Raw genomic sequence first — 27,096 nt, forward strand, 5'->3', positions numbered from 1 at the left:
GTAAGATATTTAAACATACGATATCATATGATTTATATTTATATAATAGTGTAGTTTTTGTAGTTTTGTTTGTAAATATATATCTATGTTATTATTAATTTGAAATTATATTTATTGAACTTAAATTATTTTCACCAAACTAAAATTATTTTTTACCGATTAAAACTTATTTTTATTGATTCTCTAATATTTTCTTAAATAAGTTAAATAACAACGCATATTGTATATGGCTAGCCATACCATATGCCCAGTCAAAGTAATAACTATAAAACTAACCGAGTAACCCCTGTAATACTAACTGAGTAACCTTTAACACTGACTAAGTAACCCCTGTCTATATAACACTAATTGAGTAACCACTATAACCTGGCCAAGTAACCCTTATATCACTAATGAAGTAACTTTTGTAATAGTTGGTGACATGGTTTGACCAGTTACGTATGAAAGTTTGTGATTAAATATATTATAAATGAATCTTATTTTAAAGAACTTTTAATAACGAATTTTATGACAGAAATAGAACAGATTTATATGATATTTATTAAAAATTTATGATTAATTTTGTATGTATGAAGTATTAGAAATATATTGATAATAAAACTCTATACAACATTTTTATCGTAAAAAAATTATCCAAAATTCACTTACTTAGTATCATATGTGTCACAATAATATCTATTTTTCGCCTATAAGACACGACACTTGGTGAAAAAATGGAATGTCAAGTGTCATTGTCTCGTGGCTGGCTGGCGAGACCAGCTTTAATTATCAAAACCCACCGAAAATTCGATTTTGTCTTGATTAAAATGAACACCCCCTAAAGGTTGTATTATTACAAAATATTCAACTGGTTGTATTATTAAAAAAGAATGGGCCAAAGGTTGTATTATTTTTGACAATTTTTCCTATTTTTAATACTTACACTGCGTATGTTTCATAATCATTTTATTTTATATTTCTTCAATTTTCTTGTGTTCATAATTAAATACCTTATGTTCATAATATTTGTACAATATGTTCATTCCGTAGGAGGAATTTGAAAAGAAATTGAAGGATCCTTCAAAATCACAAAATCAATTGAAAATAATCAATGAAATTAATATTCATCAGAATTAAAAAAAAAAACCAATGCAAATACATCGAAAAAATCAGAAAATCAATTGAAAATAAATTCATATTAATTACATATTCATAAACCTAACTAATTACATAATAATTACAAACAAAATACAATTACGAATTAAGAAAAATCTAACCTAAATAAACCCAATTATAAATCAACAACACAAAAAGCTAACCTTCATTAACGATCTATGCGAGAATAACTACTAAATCCATACTAGACAACGAAATCAATTGAAAACAAAATTAGAGAAAACAGAGGAGAGAGAAAATCTTGTATGAAAGAGAAAATAGAAAAAAACAAAGGAGAGAGAAAATGTAGATCGAAAGAGAAAACAAAGGGGAGAGAAAATTGGGACTAAAATTATTATAGGAAAAAAAAAAGCTAAGAAAAGGGAAAAAAGGAAACTAAGAAAAGGGAAAGAAGGAATCCCAGGGAAGAACAAATAGGAAATGAGGAAGAAGAAGTTAGTGCTGCGTTTCATTAAGAAATAATTGCGTTTATTAGTGGTGTACCTATTCTAGCTGCACAAACATGCAGCTAAGAATATGCCCTTATTATTTTCTTTACACAGCATAAAAAAACGCACCATTGAGTCTTATTATTATAGTATTTGGGTTTGACCCATTAAAAGACTATAATAGAAAACCTAACCCTAATTCACTTCTCAAATATCACAAAATCTGATCTCACGCAACCATACTCCACCCAAATTACAATCCTATTACTATCTCTTTATACAAAACCGCACCATTGACTCTTATCATAGCATTGGACGCCCAAACTATAAAACAAAACCCTAACTCTAAAATCAGTACTTCAAAAACCATAAATCTCACGCAGCAACTTTCTCTCTTGAAAGCTATTTCTTACTGACTTGCTATCATTCTTCTTTGAAATCTTCTTTTCACCAAATAATTCGATCAATTAAGTAGTTATCTGGTATGTTTTTCTATTAATTCTTCCAAATTTACTTTTTCATTGTTCTCAATTTCGTGCTTTATTGTTAGAATTGTTTGTTTTTAATTATGTTTAGAAATTTTTAATGAGTTTCATTTAATGTTTGTTTAGGGTATATCATTATGGTAAAATTCAAACTTACTTTACCGTAAAAGAAAATAAAATCGGCCAAGCTCCCTGGTAACCGAAGAACTACTTATGCGTAGCTATTTAGCTAGTGAGCTAAGGTGGCCGTTAACACCCTGTAATTTCACTATTCATCATCTTAAAAACCACTTCAAATGCACAAACCTCAAAACTGAACAAGTAATGGGGTCATTTGACCCACTTGCTTTAAAAAAATAAATCTTGTTACAAATATTTAAAAGATAAATAAATAATAATTTATTTATACAATTTGTTATATACACCCGGGTGTACTGTACATCCGGTTTATTTGCTCATTCAATAAACAAATAAGCGAGTAATAAAAAATGTTAGATTCGCCATTGGAACAAGCCTCCGTTAAGACTTGTACTCGATTTCTCTCAAAATTATAATTATAAGGATCACCGTCATCTAAAATCCTTCACTTGACGTGAAATTGAGCACCGATCCTTAACAAATATTACGAGCCAGCTTTTGGGCTCTACACGTAAGTATCGTCTATACGTGTTAACACTCTTTGGGGCGTTGCGGAAGAGAGAGCTTATCAGGTATTTCATGAGTATATCGTATCTCCTAAAAGTTTTTTTTTTTTTAATTTTAAAAATTTATTTAATTTAGTATTTTTTTTTTATATATTTACAGTCAATTTAATATATATATATATATATATTATATCATTGGCTCATTGCAGATGTCTCCTTGAGCTTTTTTTTTTTTGTATTAAAGGAGGAGATCGGAGGCCGAGGAGGAGGCGGAAAAGGAGGACTAACAAAGGTTTAATACAATTTTTATTTAATTAATATAATATTTATTGATACATCTAGTATTAATTTAATTTACTATTTATTTATTTATGTATATATCTTTTTTCTTATTTCAGATTTCAGGCTGTGCTTTTTCAGAAGTCAGAGGTGAATGTAACAATTAACAACAATTGATATTTTTATAAGGGAAAAAGACAAATTATTGTGTAGAAAACTTTTATCTAGAGAAAATCTTAATGAGCCCATTGTACAAGTTGATCAATTTTTGAAACTTGATTAATTGATTAGTGTGCGGTTTTGAACCATCCATGTTTATACTTTTGGTCTGTGTGTTTTGAGATTAAAGTTTTGTCATGAATCTTTAGAATTGTTTTCAATTAAGGGAGTTTCTACTATAGAGCAACTCATGTATGACTCTTTAGGATTGTTTCAACATCTCATGTATGAAGTTCTTTGAAAAAAGTAGTGGATGATTATGTATCTTTTAAATTACAAAAGTCTTCAAAACTCTTTCACTTTCTCCTTTAAATACGCTTTACTATGATGTTTTTTGGGCATTTCTTAATAGTAGTAATAAGAAACGAAAAAACAGAACAAAAGAAAGATAAGGAATCCATAGTATAACAAATTAAGGATACTTACCCAAGTTCAAATTTAAGTCCAAAGTGACTTGAAACTTGAAAGTGTCTCGATTTCTTTATATGGTTATGTTCATTAAGGCTGCTTGCTTTTCTTACTTGCAACATTTAGATAATTAGATTTATGATACTCGATATTTACCACAACTACGAATGTTGTAAATTTTATGGTATAATGTGGGATCTATGAACCATTCTTTCACTAAACTTGTGTAATTATGAATAACCTTTTATTTTCCTAACCTATCTATATAGTTCATATTTTCATTTCACTATCTATACAGTTAATTTGATAATTAAATAATGACATGAGATTGAGCCTTATAACATTTCTATTCCATAATCCTCTCAAGGCATGAGCTACATAAACATTCATGATGATATTGGGGCTAGAGCATAACCACACATGACTTAACTCGATTCACTCTTGACTCATTATCATACATTTAAACCCCTCAACCTCCATGCATTTCTAAAGAAAGAGTGAATGGTAGTGGGTAAGACTATATGATATGATTATATTTTAGATGGATAGCAAAAATCAAAATAGGGTGTTTTGGTGCTAGCAAAATTCAAAATTTCAGAATTTTAATTCAGCAAAATTAAAACAAGAGTAGTACGGAGTAGCTTTTTATCTCTCCCCTTAGAAGGAAACGAGGGAATTTATTCGTGTGGGTGTATTTTTCTTCTTCTTCTTTATTTATTTATTTATTTTTGTGTTAAAGAGCTACGAGACAACGGATGAGAATAGATTCCATGAGCTCTTGGAATATATTCGTGTGATTGATTGATTGATTGAATCAACAAGAGTTGTCTGTTTGGGAATTTCTTTTACTTTGTTTTTTCTTACTCTCAGTGACTACTCTCTGAAACTCATCAGCAGAAGCCATGGATGAACCTGCTCAACCCCAAGAGTATCTCGATGTTCTCACCAAAACTGGCCACAACACCAGAGTTCGCAAACCCAGGTTTATTTTCTCAAATCCTTTTTTTTCCTCAAATTTAATTGATTATTTAATTTCCAATCAGTTGTTTTTAATTCAATAACCCTGAATTCTTATGGTGCTGCATTTGCAATATCACATTATTACTATTGTATTCTTGGCTTTGATTAATATATATATATATATATATTTTTAACTTTTTCCAAATTATTCTATTTAAATTGTTTCAGAATTTGATTTCAGGAAGGTCTTGCAATGAAATATATTGGTGATTTGGTAGTTTTGTAATCAGGAACTATTCGAAGGTTTTGGGTATCACCGCCAAGACTTAACCAACTAAACGAACTTGTAATTAGCATTTATGATCCGCACAATGACACAAACTAATTCACTAACATAGCCTGAATTGTTTAGTTACTTTGGCATTACCGTAAACAATTATACCAGTCTTCTATACAAATTTAAATCACTAGCATTGCCATTGTCTTTTGTTGTGTCCAAACGACCGAGATTACATGTATGTATATGGGTCATTATATACGTTTCTATATTTCGTGCGTGTTGTTAGTTCTAGTAAGTCATACGTTTGTGCTGCATGATTTGTCGTCGTAATGCTGCTTGCTTCTAATGGTTTTGTACTATAATGTGATGACTTGGGTTTTGATCACCTTAGTTTATGTTTTCTGAAGTTTTCTTAACTTAGCTTTTTTTATTGCTTTAAGTCAACTTATTTGCTTAAACTTATATATGTAAGCTGTGGAGAACAGACCTGCCTTAGTGTTGCTTTACTGAGAACAATTGACCCTTATTAATGAACAATGTATTAATCCTTTGGTGGATGTTGCCTCGGTGGTTAATTTCTTATTACTTGTGTAGGGGGGATGTTCATAAAGATGGGGATTATCATCGAGCTGTTCACGTGTGGATTTATTCTGAAAGCACAAATGAGCTGCTGCTTCAGAAACGTGCTGACTGTAAAGATTCATGGCCAGGCCAGTGGGATATCTCCAGCGCAGGTCATATATCTGCTGGTGACTCTTCCCTCATAACAGCAAGGTAAAATATGTCAACTGATCTCTACAAATTCGATAAATAATGATTTCCATTTCCTTGTAAATTTTAGATTCAAAGTGTCAGTCATGTAATTTGACTTTATTGGTATTTTGACTGGCCACTTCTGTTAGTTATCATATCTTATATAAAATTCTAGTTGTAAATGGATAATTTGGTGGCCATCTCATTGCAATTCATGTGTTAACATTTACTCAAAATTCTTGCAGGAGGGAACTTCAGGAAGAGCTAGGTGTCAATCTTCCAGAGGATGCATTTGAATTGTTATTCGTTTTTCTTCAAGAGTGGTTTGTACTCAACCTTGCTTCTAGTCATGTTGATGATGATTGCTTTTGTGTCATTGTGGCTATTCATAGCTACATTAAATGAAACTGATATACTTAAGACATGATGTCTAATGGCAGTTTGCAGTGTCTATAGGGTGATATATGTGGTGGAAAGTTGGTATTCCTTCATTTTTATAGGCTAATGTTCTACACATTCGAGAAATGGTTTATGAAGTTTTGAATGTTTGAGTAAATATATTTGATTGGGTTAGCCGTTTACGTTTGGATGAGTTATCATAAAATTAGCTGGAGCTGCCTAGGAGGTAAATTTATCTTATTCAGATCTATTTATTATTTAAAATAAAACTGCTAAAGTTTACCAAACATATTTGTCCATAGTAAGCATATATATTGAACCTTTTAATCTATGTTAATAGGACACGGCTAAAATCACGAAGTGTCTGACACGACACGACACGACATGTAGGGCTGGCAAAAACTGACCCGATCCGAACCCGATCTGAAAAAAGCGGGTTAGGGTTGAGATTTCTGACCCGAAAACTTAAATGGGTTGACACGAACCTGAACCCGAAATTAAATGGGTTAGGTTAAGGTTGAAAATCTCAACCCGAAAACGACCCACTTAACCCGAAATAAATTTCAGGTCATAATCAGGTCGGGTCAACCCGAACCCGACCTGATAACCCGAATTAGTTTAAGTTTTAAAAAAAAAACGTAAAAAGCTTTTATTAGCCCAGCCCAAATGCACAAAGAGGCTTCCTATATAAATTCAAAACCCTAAAATAATCTCATTTCCCCTCACCTCTTCAGCCGTTTTTCCCCTCACTTCTCTCTCTTTAATTTTCTCTCTCCTCAAAAACTCATTATATTGTTAAATTTTCTCTTTAATTTCCTTCGGCCATTTACCATTGTCAATTTGTCATCTCCTTCACGGCTTGACTCCTTCACTCCTCCACAAGACGCGTTCCTTAATTCTTCTCCTTCATCAATCAAGGTATCTTGCTTCTTAATTTATTTTCTGTTTCTTTTTTCGTGTTTTTACATGCTATTTTTGTTTATTTTCGTATTCTTTTGTTGTTAATTTTATAATTACCTGCTTTCGTTTATTTTGTTTTTTTACATGCTAATTTTCGAGTGTTATTACTAATTTATGATGTTAAATGTTGTTGTTTATGTTATAATACGGTTGTTTTTGCTAATTTTCGAATGTAATGCTAATTTTTATTGTTAAATGTTGTTTATGTAATGGTGATTCTTATTATTTTTTGTTTTTCATGAGAATGCATGTTTTAATTTAGATCTTACTAGTTAGATCTAGACAATCTAGTCTGATTTAGATTATTATCATGTTTTAATTATATTAGTGTTGTTTTTCTTTATAGGTTTGGCAGCAAGAAGTAATCACCCATGTTCAATTGGAAATGTTGTAGATCAATTTTAAAGCTTGAGGTGGTGAACAAGGATGACAACCATGATAGATTGACAGTCTCAACATCGCCCGATCTTAATCCAAATGAAAATCTTATTGCATCTTCTATTATTTTTGAGAACTGTAATTTGTGTTAAAAAAACTTTTGTCTTTTGAAACTTGGTTTGTAATTAGTGAATTGTACTTTTTATCGGTTTATAATCGTTAATTAGGATTGTTACTTTGTTAGACTATGCCATTTAATTTTGGTTTGAATTAAAACGCTTAACCTCTGAACAACTTGTGTTTGAAATGAAAAAAAAGTTAATTCAGGTCAATTTTGGGTTAACCCGAACCTGAATATATCAGGTTTGGGTCGGGTCAAGTTCAGGTCAAAGAAACCTGATTTTAATCCAAATAAAAAATCAGGTCAAGTAAGGTCAATTTCGGGTTGACCCGAACCTGAAAATATCAGGTTCAGGTTGGGGTTTTCAACCCGAAAAGTTAAATGGATCAGGTTCGGGTTGGGGGGTAGCTGACCCGAAATTAGGTGACCCGAACACGAACCCGACCCGACCTGATCTGTTTGCCAGCCCTAACGACATGGACACGGACACGGGACACGTGTGCACTCGGACACTTCCATTAAGAGTAGAGAGGAAAAAAGAGGAGAAACATGAAAGAAAAACACATCTTGTTCGAAGACCACCATTGATATAGAGAAGATGGAGAGAAGAAGATTGTCATTTATCAGGAGAATTTGCTTTGGAAAGAATTAAAATAAAAAAATAGGGGTGAACGTAATGAAAAATTTAAAGCTTTGGTAATATATAATTTATTTATATAAATTTAAGTGACGTATAGACGTTCCCCGTACCCGTGTCCAAATGTCGAACAAAGTCCCCGTTCCTAAAATTTCGGAACTTGCCGGATCGGACACTTGGACATGTGTCCGTGTCCAACACCCGTTTCCGAGTCCATGTAACATAGCTCTTAATAGTGAGAACTATTTCACAACCATTGTATGTTGCAAAATCCACTGGTTCACATATATGTAATAGTAATTGCATGTGTCTTTACTCTACAAGTTGCATTCTTTTCCCCTTAAACTTATCTTTCTCTCTTCTATATGATTTAATTAACTAATACAACCTCGATCCTTGAATTTTCATCTTCTCACAGTTTTAGTGAACTTTTTTGTAATTATTAATGCCAATAGACTAATAGTTCTATTACGGCCTAAAGGTTTGTAACTTCAAACTTTAGGGTTTGTTACTTAACACCAAAAGTTTTGATACTATAAATAAGTGAATGTCCAATTTTTAAGGAATAGGCTCATTAATTATATTTGTGATACAACCCCCTAAACTTCTTAACTATGATTTGTGTTGAGTATAGATTCCTTAATGAACCTCTTTCATAGCATTAAGTATTTTGGCGGCGTTACATAAATGATGCATATTTGAAAGATACATTGAAGAGCCATTTAAATTATACCTTTTGTTAATATAATTTATCTTTTTGGTGTTTCTTATAGATAATATTAAGTTGTTATTCCCTCCGTTTCATAATACTTGGGACGTTGGGGTGAACAAGTAGTTTAAGAAAACTACAAGTGACTCCATTTAAAACATTTGTTTATTATATAATAGATTTCCCTTTTGTATTTTTATATTGTAAGAAAACAAAAAGTGGGAAGGTGGGGGTAGTGAGGAGAGAAAAATTTTAGGATTAAATTGAGTTTTGGGGTTTGTGGTCCCAAAGAGAGTATAGAAAAATATTATTTTATTAGTGGTCCCATTCCATATTTAGTAACGTGTCAAATATTTTGAAACGGACGAAACCACGAATCGTGTCAAGTATTATGAGACGGAGGGAGTATTTATCTTTAATTTTGATAGATAGAGATTAGTTTATCCTTTGTTTTCCGAATGTTTTATAGTTTATTTTGCCTATATAAAGGGCTTGAGGTTGTAACATTTTCGGTAGAAAGTTGAGTTTTGATTATTATATGAAAAACGTGAGCTTAGCTTGTGTTTATGGTTTGTTAAACCTTGTCGTTGTGCTAAACTTTGATTCTTAAACCAAGCCTTCAAGTATTGCCTCTCAACTGAGCCTTGGGAGTTCTATCCTTGTTTCATTAAAATTCATTAACTCATTTTTCCTCGAGAAAAACGAATACATAAAACCATAATCGTATAATAAACATATCAAAATCCAAGAAAGGTTTAAAGATCAAGTATTTTATTCAAGAGACTCAAAATAGTTGCATAAAAACGCATCAATAAACTTAGGTCCATCGGTGATCAACACAAAGAATTAAGCTTACTAATGAAACTCTATAATAGTATGGATAAAATGCATTCAAATTCACCGTTGAACCTCCTTTTTTCCATTGAAGGGATTAACACGTAGGTTCACTACTGAAGTTTTTCTCTTTAGCGCATACATATAAACATTAGGTTCATTGATGAACCTCTTTGATGAGAGAAAATCAAAGATCATCAATCGTGTTGGGTATAGAGAAAATTAAGGGTTTTCAATGGCATTGTTGAAAAGAAGGAGAAGGAGATACAATTATTAGTGTAGTAGTGTGATCGCTGGCAGTGATGGATGGTCAAGATTAATTTAAATCAAGGATATTTTGACAATTACCACCTACAATTGTTGCTATTCTGTCATTAATCTGTTATTCTGTAATTTGCTCACTTGCTTGTATAAATAGGGAGGGGGAGGGGGGGGGGGGGCTGTCTCAGAAGATTAGGCTTATGTAGGATGTATTATAGAGAGAAGCCTTTCTATGGCCGTATTTCTCCTCAATAACAGGAATATAGGATTTTTGATCAAGGATGCTTTGAAAATCTTCTCCGAATTGGTTGTTACATGCACGATGCACCATCCATCTTTGCAGCTTTTCGAGTGTTTCTGTTGTTATGTTAAGGACTGAATTAGTAAACTTAGTTTTAGTTTGATTAAATTGTTATTCCCCTTGATGGTGTCTTTATGTTCTGGATCCATTGTATTCCCTTTCTTGCTGTAGTTCTATCCTCCTCTTTTGTTTTAACAGAAGAGAATTGTCGAGCAGTTTGATCCTATACATGATGTGTTGATTTGCTCAATTTTTCACATCTGAAGGCTATTGGTTTATTTATTTGTTTACCAAGTTTGCTCTTTTAATGCAGCATCATTAATGATGGAAATTATATCAATAATGAGTATAATGATGTTTATTTGGTGACCACCATAGCTCCTATCCCTTTGGAGGCATTTTCTCTTCAGGTAAAGTTTGCACTAGGCATTCATAATGTGTCACCTTGCTTAAATATGACATTTTTGTTTGGAAGTTGTAAATTTAATGTGTCATCTTGCTTAAAACCTTTATGTTTTTTAGTCACACGTTTTTACCATTTCTGTAAAACTTTCTTAAATTTTATTCTTGGTTCTCTTTTAAAATTCTCTTAATTTTTACTTGGATGTTCTTTATTTTTCTCACTTACACCTTTTTTTCAAACTCTTTTAACTGATTATCTTGTTAAATTCCTTTTTCTATATTGGTTAGTTCCTTATGATGATTCATGTTAGCCAACCCCAAATCATTTTAGGACTGAGGCTTTTTTGTATGCTGTAAAAGTATTATTCCTTTTCTCTTGAGCTGACCTTTTCAAATAATAGTCAATGTTCTTGAATTTTGACCAATAATAATATGAAGCTATCTTTACATTAAATGTGCAACGATATTCGTTTAATCTGTCTTTATAAGAAATTATTGGACATCTTTTATTTTGTTCCTTTTTTTTTTTATTCTACGAATGGTCAAAAATCAATTACAAAGATCACAAAGTCGATATTAGAACACCATTCTATGATGAAGGGAGTATTTAGTGGGACTATATATTACTTTACTCGATCGTTTTTTGTGTTCAACTTATTTACCATAGACTTTTGTTTCTAGGAAAGTTTGAATAAGGTGAGTAGATACTAGGAAAAGGTGAATAAAGTAAAAGAAATGGAGTGAAAAGATAGGCGTGTTTAAGAAAAAGCAGATGAAGTAAGAAAGAGAGTGGAAATGTGTAAATTTTATGGAGTTAAGGAGGGTAAGATGGTAAAAAATAAAACAAAGTGGAAATGGGTAAAAAAAATCCTCAAAATAGAAAGCAGGTAGAACAAAAAAAATGTATTCACCTTGTTCCATTTTCTTGGATAATTTCTCACTCAGGAATTCAGGATGGATATGGTTTGGTGAGGTTCACCTTGTTCCTGAATGATATTTGTAATTATCAATTTTTCTCTGTATAAATTATAGAAATATGTATTCTATAGCACAACTTGATAGAATTTTCTGTGTTCATATTTGATATTTTTGTTGTGTCAAACTTTGAGATACCATGGTGAGGCCTAAGGATGACCAACTATTTTTTTTTTTTTGATGCAGCTTGATGGGATTAGTGACTCTGATAAAGAAGCTCTTGTGTTGGTTCTTAAAGCTGCGATGATAATGGATGATATATTTCACCAGCAGGTTCAATTTTTTTAAACATATGCTTGTACAAGCTTCTTAGATAATTTTGTTTCTGTGGAATGCTGGTTTTTCTGGTGACCTTTTAAATCATATATTCCTCAAATATACTTTTCTTGGTTTGTTTGGAAGTGGCTGTGAAGTATTCTACTAATTCAAATGTTTGCAAGAGTGTGAGATACGGAGAGAAATGAAGTTTTTGCGTGTTTATTAATCCTTGTTTTACTAATTTCAGTAATTGTGTGGGCTGTGGGGGGAATTGAAGGATTTCCTTTCTTGTCTTGAATTTTTCATTGCCATATACCGGCAAAGGCTAAAATATAAAATAGTAGGGCAATCTAATTCTTAACATCTTGTGAAATTTTGACAGTGACATATCATCAACTAGTGACTGTTATTTGTAGTATTTGCTTAAGGTAAGGTTATCTTGTGAGCTATTTAATACCATAACAGTGCCTTGTGAATATTCTAAGAAGGAAAATTGAGGTTCTCCTGTTGCTGGTTATGCACTTTAAGGTCAAAGTTAGTTTACAATAAGTGTTAGTTTTGAAAATGATGAAACCTTTCTGCCACAACATTTCTTTGTTTCTAATGGCTTACCTTATTTCATTCCAAAGAAATAATATTAAGAGAGAGAAATTATATTTGTAAAACTAAAAATTATGACCCAAAAAGCAGTTTAATTATTTCGGCTGATTTGAATATGAATCCCATCAATCTGAATCTGATCCAATCTGATCTAAAAACAATAATCATTAAGCTTGGATTGAATTGGATTTTGTTTTTTTATTTAAATAGTGAACACAGCTATCTACAAGAGCATATAATTCTTGATAAATAGCATATGATAAAAGTTAATGGAGAAGAGGACTCTGTCAATGACTGCCGGAGTTAAATTCTATGACTTATGCAACCGACCCTATCCTATCGGAAATTTAGGATTAAGGATTTGACTGTGATTAAAAAAAAGTCGGGGAATTATTTCCTGAAAAGGATTTAGATTGAAATTACTTTCCACCCCCCTATCTTTATGTGTCCATATACTATAGACTCTTCTTTCTGGGAAGAAGAGTAGGTGTTAGGAAAGACTTGATAAAGTAAGAGCGATTAAGTAAAATGGTGGGTGAATGTAATAAAAGGTGGATTAAGTAAGAGAGAATGATGGAAAGGTGTAATGTTGTGGGGTAAGGAGAGCTAGATGGTAAACATTTGCCAAATATAAAATAAAGTAGAAGTGGGTGTATTTAAAAAAAATAAAAGAAGAAAAAAAGCAGGCAGTTTTATAGTTTTCTTATAGCAAGCTGGAGTGTTGTGTTTTAAAAGCAAAAGAGTCCATCTCTAAAACTGTTGAGTCAATGAGTTTGAGCCACCTTTTAGTTCTGCAAATGATCTGTAGACATCATGAATGTCTTATGTTGGTCTTATATTTTTGGGATGATTAGCAATGAGAAGCTTTTGAAGGATTTACTATGAATTAAGTGATTTTCTTTCTGTCACTGTAGGCTATCTGTAATTATATTGCTAACAATGATGTCTTGCTTCCTAATTTCCTATCATTTTTGGTGATCTAAATAAAATTTAAATGAACTATTGTATTAGCCTTGTTTTATATTCTTCTCTAGTTTGTGTCTTTTTCCTTGTCTAGCCTCATCTTATTTTGAATAATAAACAACAGGAAAAGAAAATTTACTAATTGCTCACATTACTTCACCTTTTCAGCAGAGTGGAGTGCGTGTAATTCCTCATATCTAGAAGAGTTGAACCATATATCTGCCAGATTGCTAAACAGTGAACCACATTGTGAATTGTATCCCCTGTCTTGGCTTTCTTAATCATGAGCGGTTTATTTCTCACCAATGTGTTGGACTTTATGCCTTTAAGTATTTGTTTTAGCATGACAGTTCAGAAGTGCTTGATTTATCTTATGTCTTTCCATTAGTTTATATTTCAGCAAAAAACTTGGACATGAAAAATCTGGCTGTAGCTGTTCTCTCTCTCTCTCCCTTTTTCTTCTAAGCAATGCAAATGTTTCATTATTTCTACTATACTTTATCTGTGCTGAGAGGTTTCTGTCCTTTGTTTTTATTTATACAGGTTTGTGCTAGCAATCCGGCTTTGAGAGATTGGTTGAAGGAGCATGCTGATACCTCTCCCTTAAATAAGTTGAACTGGAAGTACTTTGCTATTAATAAAAGTCCATGGTAAGCACCAGTGTTTATGATATTGCTGTAGAAGAAACTAACTTCAAATTATATATCTTAAACAGTGCTGAAAATGATTTAAGTTGCAAGTAGGAATGGCAATGTGTCAGAATACTTGGTGCAATTTTCTATCTTCGGATTTTAGTCCTTATCTGACTGCAATCCGAGTCCAACCCTACTACCTTCGAACCCGTGCCAAATATTTTAATTTCATTTTCTAGTATCAACATTCACTCAATTATCGGATTCTTAGCCATCAAACACAGATCATCCCTTGAGTCTGAAAAAGTAAGCTGGATCAATGATCCAAAAGTTGAACACTTAAGATGAATTTTACATTTGCGTTTTTATTAATAGATTATGTAAATTTTATAACGAAGGTGTATACATTAAAATTGACAATTTCTAATACGATTGGAGTTTAAAGGTTCTTAATTCATCTAAAGTTTACAATACAATTGTTAAGCTGACTGGGAGATCTCTTGAAGTGCGAAGGCAGGTGACGACTGATAAGAGTATAGTGTGTTTCAGGTTTCCTTTGCTTTTACTTCCTCCTTTATATTAGTTGACAAGTTTGACTTTTGGCACTATTCACATAACTTACTTTGACTTTCTTGTGTGGTTTATACTTAGGAAAAAAAAACATAGTTATGAGGGCTATTGATAAATTTCTAAATGAATATTTTTCTAATATAAAATTTATATAATATCTTAATTTTGATGATTAAAAATATTGATAATTGAAATCATCTGTTGGCAAACATGCCTGAATAAAAGTATTAAGTAAAACAAGTAAGAACTAGCATTCTTATTGAAACTCGAACGATCTTATCTTCGACTATAATTATCTAACAGTTCAAGTTGACTCTGACTAGATTTTGATTTGGATCTAGCATTTAATTATCGTATCTAGACTTGGACTTTCTAATTTTGGATTTGTAACAAATTTTTTTTTGGTTGGGATCTTATCGGATTTGGGCCAAATTATGTTTAATTTCCACCCCTAGTCTTAGTTTTTAAGGGCGCAAGGTGCATCTTGGAGCCTAGGCACAAGGCGAAGGCACGTGCCTTTTGTAGGTGAGGCACACTTTATTCATATAGAAAAGAAATAATAATTTCTACGGTTTTTTCACCATATACCCCTGAAAATTTTCAAATTCACCATACACCCCTGATTTGTTACAAAAATTTAGCATATACTCCTAATGACAACAAGATGAGTGGAATTTGGTTAATTATGCATCGAAACCACCTTAGGTCTCTCTCCCCCATCCCGAAACCACTCCTCCTTTCTCCAACCCCCGAAACCACTCAAAATCTCCATAACTATATCTGTATGATTGATTTTGAGGATGAGAAAAGGAAATTTGGGGTGGTTTTGGGGGTGGGAAAAAGGAATGTGGGTGATTTCAGGGGTAAGGGAATGTATTTAGGGTGGTTTTGAGTCATAATTAACCCTAATGACTGACAAAAATAACAATCATTAGTCATTAAGGGTATATGGTGTATTTTTGTGAAAACTTGGGGGTATATGATGAATATAAAAAAGTTTAGGGGTATATGGTGAAAAAACCGTAATTTCTATTAAATAAATGTAAAAATGAATTTATGAGAAAAGGTGAAAGGGCCATGTGATCAATAACAAGGGAAAATCGAATTATAGGATATGGAATTTCTCTCTCCACTAGAATTGAAGAAAACCTGCCCATAACAAAGTCTCATGGTATACTTTAGGAAAAATAATCTTACACAATAGCTATTGATGCTTTAAAACATAAAGCACAAAATAAGGCGCAAAGGCGCAAGAAGCAGCCTAGAAAAAAGCGCAAAGGCATGTGCCTTTTGTAGGTCTTTGAGCCTCAAAGAGCTAAGGCGCCAACTCTTGAGCCTCATTGTGTCTTGCGCCTAGGCGCACTTTTTAAAACTAAGCCCCTAGTTTCAAGTAAAGTGCCCTCCCAAATACTTTTTTTTATAGCTTGCCCCACCCAGTTCACCGGAGCTTAGCTCCAATTACATAAGTCGCACACGGCTTATGGTGGGTGAGTCTCCCAACAAGAGTTTTCTGCGTTCGGTGAGGCTCGAACTCGAGACCTCCCTAAAGCGACATCAAGTTGCTTACCACTTGAGCCAACTCTTATTGGTATCCTCCCACATACATTTCTAAAAATTGTTGTTTATGTAGTCAAGTATAAAATATCTGTTAATGTACATGGGCGCAAATATAGTGCCGAGAAAGAAGGATTTGAATAAAGTCCATTGGATTGCAAAAACGCTTATGACAAGGTATTGTGTTGAATGCATTCTTAATAAATATACTGACCTAATCAAAGATATCTATCGAGATGTGAAAACAAATGTTAGACTTGTAGTGGAGTAACAAAGGATTTCCCTATCACGATTGGACTCCCTGAAGGGTCGACGCTAAGTCCTTTTCTCTTTGCTGTATTTTTTGGACGAAGTTAGAAGGTCTATCTAGGATGAGGTACCATGCTATTTGCAAATAGCCGAGACTATAATTGGGGTGCATGTTAAAATGGAGCAATGGGTTACCACATATAAACAACTGTTTAGTAATCCATATTAGTTCTTCAATTTTTTTAAGTTCGACTTAGCTACTGTAACCAAGGAGAGTAGGAAAAATGACCACATATGCTCCTTTTTAGGTTCTTTTAGGGAAAAAAGCTTAACTGGATCCCCTGTTGTGGAGTAATAGACAGTAATAGAGGATAGAATGAGGGGCAAATAACGTATGAGGATAAAGTGAGCAGATCTTGAAAAAGAAATTAGGAAAACAAAGGGAGTCCCTCAAAATAAATATTTAGTAACTCATAAAGTGAGCATTTAAACAATCCTACGATATGTGGGTCTTTTTACTTTTCTTCCTGTTACCTTATGACTAATGTGCTACTTGAAAGGGAATCTGTCTGTTTCTAGTGACTGATCACTGTATTACATGTGCAAGAGTCTGCATATTCATCTACATGACAATCCAATTACATGGGAAATATGTTTCTCATTATTGTTTGATTACAGGTCGTGCCTAGATGAAAACCAGGCATTTCTAAGTACGGCTGATTCTGCAATTGTAATGCATTCTCATGCCACAAAACCAGTGTCTGGCTGGAAGGGACTTGAGTATAAAGCTGCATTTCCTCTAGCAAAGCCACCTGGTGCAAATTTTTATCCTTCAGATATGGACAAATTGGTACACGATCATTTATCTTTTGATCAACTTTTTTTAATGCATAAATATTGATGCAATGGCCTTTTCCTTCTTTGAGGCCTTCATAATGGAAAAGGGGATGGATGAGGAGAATATGATTTTTTTTTTTTTTTAGTTCATAGCAAGAGTTGCATTTAAAAAAGCTAAACAACAGTCAAGACTTTTTTTTTACCTTCATATTTTAGTGCTGGGAATGCCGTTCTGTCTTTTTCTTTCCAAGGGAGACTCTTATCCCATTTCTGTATCTAGGTTGTGTTGTTATGATGTGGGTATGGCAGTATGGAGTCCAAAAATGATAAATCGACATGGTAACTGAGCAAGCTGACTCAACAGGCATTCTTCTTATTAGTTCTGAAATTAACAATAGTGACTAGCAACAAAAAAACATAAGGTAAGTCTAATGAATACCGATTATCAAAATGAACCTATTTCAGATACCTTTCATCTTTACCATGCAAAGCAATTGTTCCCTGTTTCACAACTTAGTAAGCTTGAGCACGTAAATTGACATAATCCACATTTTGTTTATTAAATTTGTTAGTTAGATTAGTGTTGAGTCTATGTAAACATAATATCCATGCAAAGTCCTTGACCTTCTTATCTACCTTTTATTACTAAATAAAGTTTTTACCTTTTACTACCAAATAAAGATGGCCAAAGCCGAAGGAATAAGAGTTTTGTGAGTGGAATTTATGTAGATGATTGAGAAAGAGATGCCAGTAAAGGGTTCAAGGAACCTACTAATTTTTAAGTCCTGGTAATTGGAGAAATCTGGTAAATTTGTCTTCCCTTTCCTGAGTAATCAACTTGTTTCTTTCTTGTAATAGTTGTAAATACATTTTCCCTTCGTAATTTTCTTAAAGAGGTAGCAGTATCTAGGTTTGGTTGTTTCAGATGCTCTATTTTTATGTTTCTCTCTGTTTGATTTAAATTATAAAAGCTATTTTGATCATAAGCTTTGGTTAAATTGCTTGTCATTTTCCATGCAAAAGAATTTATGCTAACATACTTTCTCCCCAGGAATTTGAATTATGGAAAAACAGTCTTTCTGAGGATGAAAGACAAGAAGCGATGGGCTTTTTTAATGTCATAAAAAGACACAGTGGAGTCAGTTCAGATACCCCATCTGATGGGGGCAATGCTGATCAATATATCCATGATCTTTACTGTGTCCCATTTTCTCAAGAGTATAGGTCTTACCTCACAAAAGCTTCAGAATTGCTGCATAAAGCAGCGGAACTAACTAGCTTTTCTAGGTGAAGTCTTGTCCCTCTATGCTTTCAGATTTTCATTGCTAAAATTTATTTCCTTAATTATTTGAGTTCTTTGATTTCTGTTGTTTGATTGTACCTTGAAGAAGAAGCTGCACAGTAAGGCTGACGCATTCCTTTCGAATGATTATTATGATTCTGACATAGCCTGGATGGAATTGGTCTGTGATTTTTATCCTTTTATATCAAATTTGTTGTACTAAATATCTTTAAAAGTGTGGTTCACACTGGTTTAATCTAGCGATTTCCTTGGGAAAACATAATGACAATATTATATAGAAACTAATGCTTTCCTTTTTGGATGCTAAAATTTATTTCCCGTTAATCTTTATGATAAAAGTAATTGAAAGTGAAAACTATATTTATGATGTAATAATCTCGTAGCTCCTTTTGGTTTGGGAGCCTTTTTGTTTCTGTTAGTAATGACTAATAAGCAGACTATTTCCATAACAAAAAAGCAGACTATTTTGTGGTGTCAGTCAGTTGCTGAGCAAACCTCTGGTTGTGAAAGTGGTTTCTAATGTTAACCATCTCTCAAAATATTGAATGCAAAAATTATCTCTCAACATATTATAATGTATAGATCATGTGTTTTAATGTTGAAATAAGCTATGCAAATTTTAGAATGTTGCATTTCCTGCTTTTTATATTAATTTATTTGCCCCAATTTTGTAGGATTCAAAACTGGATGTAACCATTGGACCATATGAAACTTATGAAGATGCACTTTTTGGATACAAGGTATGTTATATTGCATGGTAATGTTCTTGAGGGAGATTCTGACCAAAACTTGGGTAGCGTACTTGAAATGATTCTGGTAGTGAAATTTTCGTATGTAACGCTTTCTTTTCATGCTAGTTTCAATATAAAAATGGTTGATATGGTGAATAATTGTTTCTCGCTAAAGAAGGCTTAAGAGCTATAAGATATGGATGTATCTTATAGTGTTCTTGAATTTATGATTGTGATCTGTCCTCTGTTTTGTCTTGATGAAAAAACTTCACTCGGTAGAATGTTAGGTTAGTTTACTAGGCTTCATTGCTCAGCTTGGTCTGAGATGTTGATGCATCATGATTTTTAGTGACTCTTGCATCATGCTTTAAAATTCTTATACATTAACTAACTCAAGCATTGATCTTCTTCCATTATACTGTTGGACTTTATTTTGTTCAAATTATTGTTACTGAATTCAATCCCCAATCCCCACCCCCGCAAATCTCGTTTTTTTGTTTGCAAATACTAGATTACAGTCCATTTGCATTCAAAATCAGCATGCAATCTGTGGTACGGCCAAATTGCTATACCAAATATTTTGTCAACTCCTGTCCATTGTTGGCATAAATGTGTTAGGAGAAATGAAGTAGTTAAGAACGCTGTAGATCTAGGGTTTAAATGGTAAATCCTAGACATGTGAACTGATAGTGTAATTTTCTAAAGGGATATTTCATTTGTTACCATTGTACTTTGGGCTTTTCCATTTGGTACCCAATTTCTTTCTGGATTTCACATGGTACCACTATACTTTTAATTTATACTCGACCGTAACATTCAGTTAAATTGTTCTGTATTCTTTGATTTTGGTGCCATGGTAAAAGTTTTAAGAGAATGTTTAAGCCCTTAAAGTTCAAATTTGAGGTTGAAATTAGAAAAAAATCACTTAGAAATGCCTCGATTTACGTGAAAGAAAATTGTCTCAATTTGCATATTTCAATTTGTTCGCAAAAAAAAAAAAAAAAAAAAAAAAAAAAAAAAAAAAAAACCAGTTAAAGTTTTGGAGGTCATTATGACCTTTATGGATCAAATTTCGAAATTGAAATTAGTTAAAAAAAAAAAGATCACAAATGCCCTAAATTAATGTTTTATTTAACGGGATATTATGGTGGAGAATAATTCAAAATAACAATGGTATCACGTGGAATATAAATATAAATTGGGTACTAAATGGAAAAGCCCAAAGTACAATGATATGAAATGAAAAATCCTTTTTCTATATGAAGATGTTATTTGTTGAGGCTCTTATTTGGGAGGGCAAGGTAAGCACTTGGTATGACCAATGAATGTTGTCACGTGGGAGTTGGGACTTTTGAAGTTGGATGTACTACTTCTAGGGGTGGGACTTCGGTCTGGCAGTTCGGTTTGACCTCGGTTTGAGTCGGTTTCGGTTTGGAGCGGTTCGGATTGAAACGGTTTAGTTTAGCTGGCGGGTCGGTTTGGTTCGGTTTGGGTTAGTCACGGCTCGGTTTGGTTTCGGTTTATTTCTTTGCGGTTTAAATTCGGTTTGGGTCATAAGCGGGTCGGTTTATAAACGATTCGGATTATGTCGGTTCGGTTTGATACGGGTCGGTTTAAGGGGCGGGTTTACCCGGGTCAATGTCAGTTCGGTTTACAGACAGTTTGGATCAAGCCGGTTTGGTTTGAAATGGGTCGGTTTAGGGGCGGATTTACCCGGGTCAATATCGGTTCGGTTTATAAACGGTGCGAATCATGTCGGTTCAGTTTGAAATGGGCCGGTTTAGTAGAGGGTTTACACAGTTCAATTGGTTCGGTTTATGAACGGTTTGGATCATGTCGGTTCGGTTTATAAGCGGTTTGGGTCATGAATTGAATTCATGATTGTTTTAAAGATCGCGTCATGACCATGATTTAATGAGTTGATACTTATAATACGATAAATCGATAATTAAGAATGTACAAATATTCAATTAGATTGATCAACAAGTGTTTTAAACTTTTAAGTTTTAATAATCAGATATGTAAATATGTTTATCGATTGTAGATTTGTAGTACATACCAATAATTCAATGAGGCAATGATACTTATGATAGTATGATAATGATACCAACCATACATTCGTACGATATGATATACATAATAATTAATCTATAATTACATATACATTAACAATATCGTATTGAATCAATTTCCATTTCCAAACATTGCATTTCATATAAATTATAACTTACACGAGATTAAATGGATTCGTTATTTAGTTTGTTACTTTATTTAGATTACTAACTCAAACAACTTAATAAGTTAAATGGACGAAATCACGAAATCACTAATTAAAGTGGTGATGAAAGCATTATGCAATACTAATGTACGAATAGTCAAATATACAACGGTTAGATTGAATGCCCATGAAAAACAATGGTTAGATTTTCATTACTTTATTAGTTATTAGTATTATTACTTATTAAGTTATTATTAGTTTTATAGTTTATTATATATACTGATATACAATCACAGACTCACAGATGTCAGATATTGTCATATTGATGAGCATTAAGCCATTAACTCATTAAGTCATTAACTATGTCGTATTGAATCAATTTCAATTTTGAAACATTTGCGTTTCTTACAATTTATAACTTATAAGTAATAAACTAATAATAATAATAATAATAATAATAATAGTAATAATAATAATAATTATAATAATATTATAATAATAGTAGTAGTAAACTAGTAATAATAATAATATTAACAAATAATTATACTAACAATAATAATAATAATAATAATAATAATAATAATAAATAATTAAAAAAAACGGTCAAAAAGACCTAGAAAAGCACAAAGAAAATCTAGACCGTTAGATCTAGATGAATATTCTAGAATCTACAAAAAAAAAATGAACGGTTAGATCTAACTTAGATGTTGAGATTGAATATGGACGGTTAGATCAACTGAAGTAAAACCTAAACCTAGAAAAAAAACCCACTCTCACTCTCTCAGTCATTCTCATTCACTCATTCAGCCGTTTCTCTCTCAATCTCACAATCTGTCATAGTTTCTCTCTCTAAGTTCTCAGTTTCTCACTCTTTCGTTCTGAAATTCTCAAGAATCTCAAGCTCAATTTCGTTTCATTTGTGTTTTGGATCTACATTTCTGATTTCTAGCTTTACATTCTCGTTTTTTTGTTAATTTTTGTTGTTTTCGTTTTGATTTTTTTCGTTTTTGTTCCGGTTTGTTTATTTAGGGTTTTTGTTTTCGTTTCATTTGTGTTTTGGATCTACATTTCTGATTTCTCGCTTTACATTCTCGTTTTTTTGTTAATTTTTGTTGTTTTCGTTTTGATTTTTCTCGTTTTTGTTTCGGTTTGTTTATTTAGGGTTTTTGTTTTCGTTTCATTTTTGTTTTGGATCTAAGTTCTGATTTCTGATTTCTGATTTCATATCTTCCTCTCCTTCAAGCCGACAAACCCTAAGGTAATTTTTTTGTTAATTTATTCGATTTTTTTCGTTTTCGTTTCGGGTTTTTTTTTTATTTCAAGTTCTGATAATCTACATTCTTGATTTTTTCTTTTGATCTCCAGTTCAGGTAGTTCTCCATCTTCAAATCTCCTTCAAGCCGTCAAAGGTAATTACTTTTTCCTTTTTGTTTTTTTTTTAATACAGTTTTTCTGTTTTTGTATTTGATTATTGTTGTTGTTCTTGCTTGAATATAGTCGAAATATGCCTAAAATGAGTAAAGTCTGTTGTTGATTGTATTTTTGTTTTTTACGGGAAAATGGTAGATTTGTGCTGTTTTGTTGTTTATTATGCTCGATTTAAAAGTAATGATGATGGGTTGTTCAGATTATGTGATTATTAGTGTTGGAATACATGCATTGTTTATTTATTGGGATTTTAGCTTTATATTTTTAACCCATATTGTTGGAATACAAGCATTGTATATGATTGGCTTAAAGTTAGTACTTAAAATGTACACATATGTGACTGTATCGTATATAACTTTCTATATTCTGTTAGGATATATGTTGTAATCACGTTTGTTGTATAATTCTGAATTTTGAAACATTGACTAGTGCAAATAAAATTCTGAAATATGAACTATCTATTTAGTTGAATTTTGGTATTGAGTGAATAGGATTCACTGTCGTGACTTCAGTGTCAGTCACATGAGACAATGCATGCTTAATTGCTCACTATTAGTAGAATCTGTCACTTAATTTGGTACTTATAAGTTATAAATGCTGTTTTTTTTTTGTTTCAGTCATGTCTCGCGAGTATGATGAATTTGACTATGAGAGGCAATCAAATTTTGATATTGTTAGCTCTCAAGCTGCCTCTGTCTCGGTTGATGATGCTAGTAATACCGGCACTATCAATCCTTCTGTTAATAAACGTCAAAGAACAACCATTGCTCTCTGAGAGCAATTTTAAAAAACAAAAGCTATAATTTTGAAGTTGCTTGAACTTGTTATGAGCTGCTGCCTGCTGGTAGTGCTTTTGCCTTTTGGTTGATGTCTCTGCTGAGTTGTTGCTGCTGCTGTTTTGTTGCTGCTGTTTCTTATGCTTGCTGCTGTTTTGTTGCTGCTGTTTCTTATGCTTGCTGTTTTAATTTTTCTTGAATCATCGTTGCCCTTGTCATTTATGTTGAGACTTCAATGTATATGTACTTGCTGGCAGCATTTTTCAAGTTTTAAGTTAAAACAGCCATTGCTCAGTGATGATACGATAAACGTAAATCTGAGAGCAATTTTGAAAAACAAAAATAAGTTCCTGTTGAGTCCCTTCTGCTTATATTATTCCTTGCTTCGGATAAGTTGCTGATCTGTTATTGCGTGTGCTGGTTCCTGCTTGTTGCTGCTATTTCCTCTGCTCTTGGGTGCTGGCCTGCTGCTTCAAGATTCTGCTTCAAGATTCTGCTCCCAAATCACTCACATTCTCACTCCTCCCTTCATCTTATCATGTATCATTTTTTGCAACCCTAAACTTGATGATGTTTCAGTTGATAAATCTGAAATCTAATCTGGGTAGTAGTGATAGTAGTTTCATTATGTATTGGTATATGTATTGTGAATTTTAATCAATGAAAATGGTGACTTATTTTAATTGCTTGTTGATATTACTCTAATTTTAATGTTATTTATCTCCAATCTTATGTTATCTTATTGGATGATCATGAATATCAAGGAACAATGAAGATAATTTGGGTGGACTTTATTACTGGAATGAAAAGATACAAATGATGTATCTTGTAATTAAAATAAATAAGTAATCTAAAACGATATTAATAATATCGTTGGCCTAGATCTAGGTGATATAAACCTTTGTATAAACCTAAGCCGTTTGATTAGATCTACATTTATTAACATTAATTATTTAATTGTATTTACTATTTAACCATTTAGGTTGTAAATAATTCAATTTGAATTAAGCAGTTTGTAATTGGATAAGTTTAAACAGGTTGCGATTCGGAAACAGTTCGATTTTAACGGTTTAACGGGTTATGGCAGTTCTGTTTAGACGGTTAGCGGATTATAACAGTTCGGTTTATACGTGCGGTTTAAACGGTTTCGGTTCATAAACGGGTCGGTTTAAACGGTTAGCGGGTTACAAATGGTTCGGTTTAAACGGTTTTTTTTTTCGGTTTAAACGGTTTCGGTTTATAAACGGTTCGGGTCATTAACGGGTTTATAAACCATTCGGTTCGGTTTCGTGTCGGTTCGGATTTGCGCAGTTTGGTTTGTTATCGGTTTACGGTCCGTAACGGGTTGACATTGAGCGGTTCAATTCGGTTTCGGTTTGATATTGAACGGTTCAGTTCGGTTTTCGGTTTACATTTATCGGTTTATAAACGGATCGGTCCGTGATGGTTCGGTTCGGTAACGGGCGGTTTCACGGTTCGGTTTGAAAAGTCCCACCCCTAACTACTTCACAGCTCACTCTATTTTATGTTCCCTTTTTCTAATTCTTTTGACTCCTTGATACTTTATGTGAAAAATGTAGGTATAAGTTTGATTGATCTCATTTATTTAATGGGAAAATGATACTATTTCTGCAGCAAAGTTTAACACTACGCATAATTTTATTTTATTTTTTTAATCTTACTTGGTGTACTGTACATTTAATCAACATGGAATAAGTTAGTCAACTAAAAAGTCATATCACTATGAGTTACTCCCTCCATCCCATAATACTTGACATAGTTATCATTTTCGTTCGTCCCAAAATACTTGATAGTAGGACCACTAATAAAATAATATTTTCATGTACTCTTTTTGGGACCACAAACCCCAAAACCCAGTTAAATGCTACATTTTCTCTCTCCTCACTACCCCACATCCCCCACTTTTTGTTTTCTTACAATATAAAAATACAAAAGAGAATCATTTATATAATAAACAAATGTTTTAAATGGATCCACTTGTAGTTTTCTTAAACTACGTGTCCACCCTAAAGTATTACGGGACGGAGGGAGTATAAATTATGATAAATTATCTTCCAGCATAATGGATTTTACATCCAGGTAATAGTGGTTAAAACTTCAAGTTTTGTTAGAACTTGTTTATATAATATACTTCCTCCGTTCTTTTTTTATTGCATCATAGGGGTTTTGGAGGCAAAATTTGGTAGTGGGAAAAAGTAAGAGAGAGAAACGTAAAAATACAAAATTGTCCATGTAATGTAAAGATAAAATAAAAAGTAAGTGTGAAAAAGTAAGGGTATGTTTGGTATTTGAAGTGTGAACATAGATATTTTTTGTTCTAAAATGGAAGTGATGCAATATTTGTGAAACTTTCCTAAAAGGCAAGTGATGCGATATTAAAAGAAATGAGGAAGTATAAGGTTTTCATGAAGGTTTTTGTAGTAATGTGTTCTAGACTTCCAGTGGTGGGAACTTGTGTAATGAGATTGTCTTACCCTTTTTTTTTATTTTTTTTCTGATTAGCTTTGAGAGGACTCAAATTTCCAGTTAGCTTTTTAGATTTCTGTTGAAGTCTTTTCTTCCTTTTGCTGCAAAATTATGCTTATAAATTTGAAAACAAAGGTCTCTAGGGAATCATCTTGTGCCATGCTTAAATTCTGCAAGTTGCAAGATGATATTACAAGTGCAAAGTTTTGAAGTTTATGTTGCTTAGAATTGTCATTTGAGCTCTTTATGTAGAATACTCCACCCTCCAAATGGGTTTGGACATGTAGACATTGCAATTTGGGCAGAATGAAGACAGTTAGTACTTTCCTTCTTAGACATACATAATCCAAGTATTTAAGTATTACATTAATTACAAAATAATTTATTATAAAAAAAATTATTGGTGTTGCTGTACGCCTGTACCTACAATGTATATATGGACACTAGTAACCTTGTTCCCATTTCTTATAGTGAAGAATTTTTTTTCTTGTTTTTTGATCCATACTCATGTCTGACTCTCGTATCCAAGTCAGAGCATCAAGTTGAAGTAATTGCCCACAGCCCTCTCCTGCCATTTGTTCTAAAGTTCACTAATTTAGTTATTGCTTTGCTTGGTATAAAGTTCATTTGATTTAAGTTATCATGCATCCTAGAAGGCTAGCTTGCTGATGATTTTTCTTAATGTTGCAGGCTACATTTGAAGCATTTATTGGAGTTCGAGATGATGATGCTACAGCTAAACTTAAACTTTTTGGTGATAATTTATTGGTATGTTGATTTATTCTAGGATGATTGCTGCCTTTAATATAAAAGAGTTTCAATAATTTGTTTATAATACGAAATAAAGCCTATTACACTCTCCATTTCCCTAAACCAAACGTGCTGGCCACTAAATCAATCAA

The 27,096-nt window shown here is 32.6% G+C and overlaps 1 long non-coding RNA gene and 1 pseudogene across 2 annotated transcripts; both read left to right on the forward strand.

Moving 5' to 3' along the window:
* Nucleotides 1-1,427: 1,427 nt before the first annotated feature.
* LOC110692218 overlaps nucleotides 1,428-27,096 on the forward strand; it is a 32,330-nt pseudogene continuing 6,661 nt past the window's right edge.
* Nucleotides 5,941-7,591, forward strand: LOC110692141. Of its 2 annotated transcripts, XR_002505398.1 has the most exons (3): nucleotides 5,941-6,236; nucleotides 6,351-6,928; nucleotides 7,317-7,591. It is a non-coding gene; the product is annotated as an uncharacterized LOC110692141 (long non-coding RNA). The 2 variants fall into 2 exon arrangements; XR_002505397.1 differs by having other exon boundaries at nucleotides 5,947-6,928.

The sequence above is a fragment of the Chenopodium quinoa genome, unplaced genomic scaffold (assembly GCF_001683475.1).
Source record: "Chenopodium quinoa cultivar QQ74 unplaced genomic scaffold, ASM168347v1, whole genome shotgun sequence".
Lineage (NCBI taxonomy): Eukaryota > Viridiplantae > Streptophyta > Magnoliopsida > Caryophyllales > Amaranthaceae > Chenopodium > Chenopodium quinoa.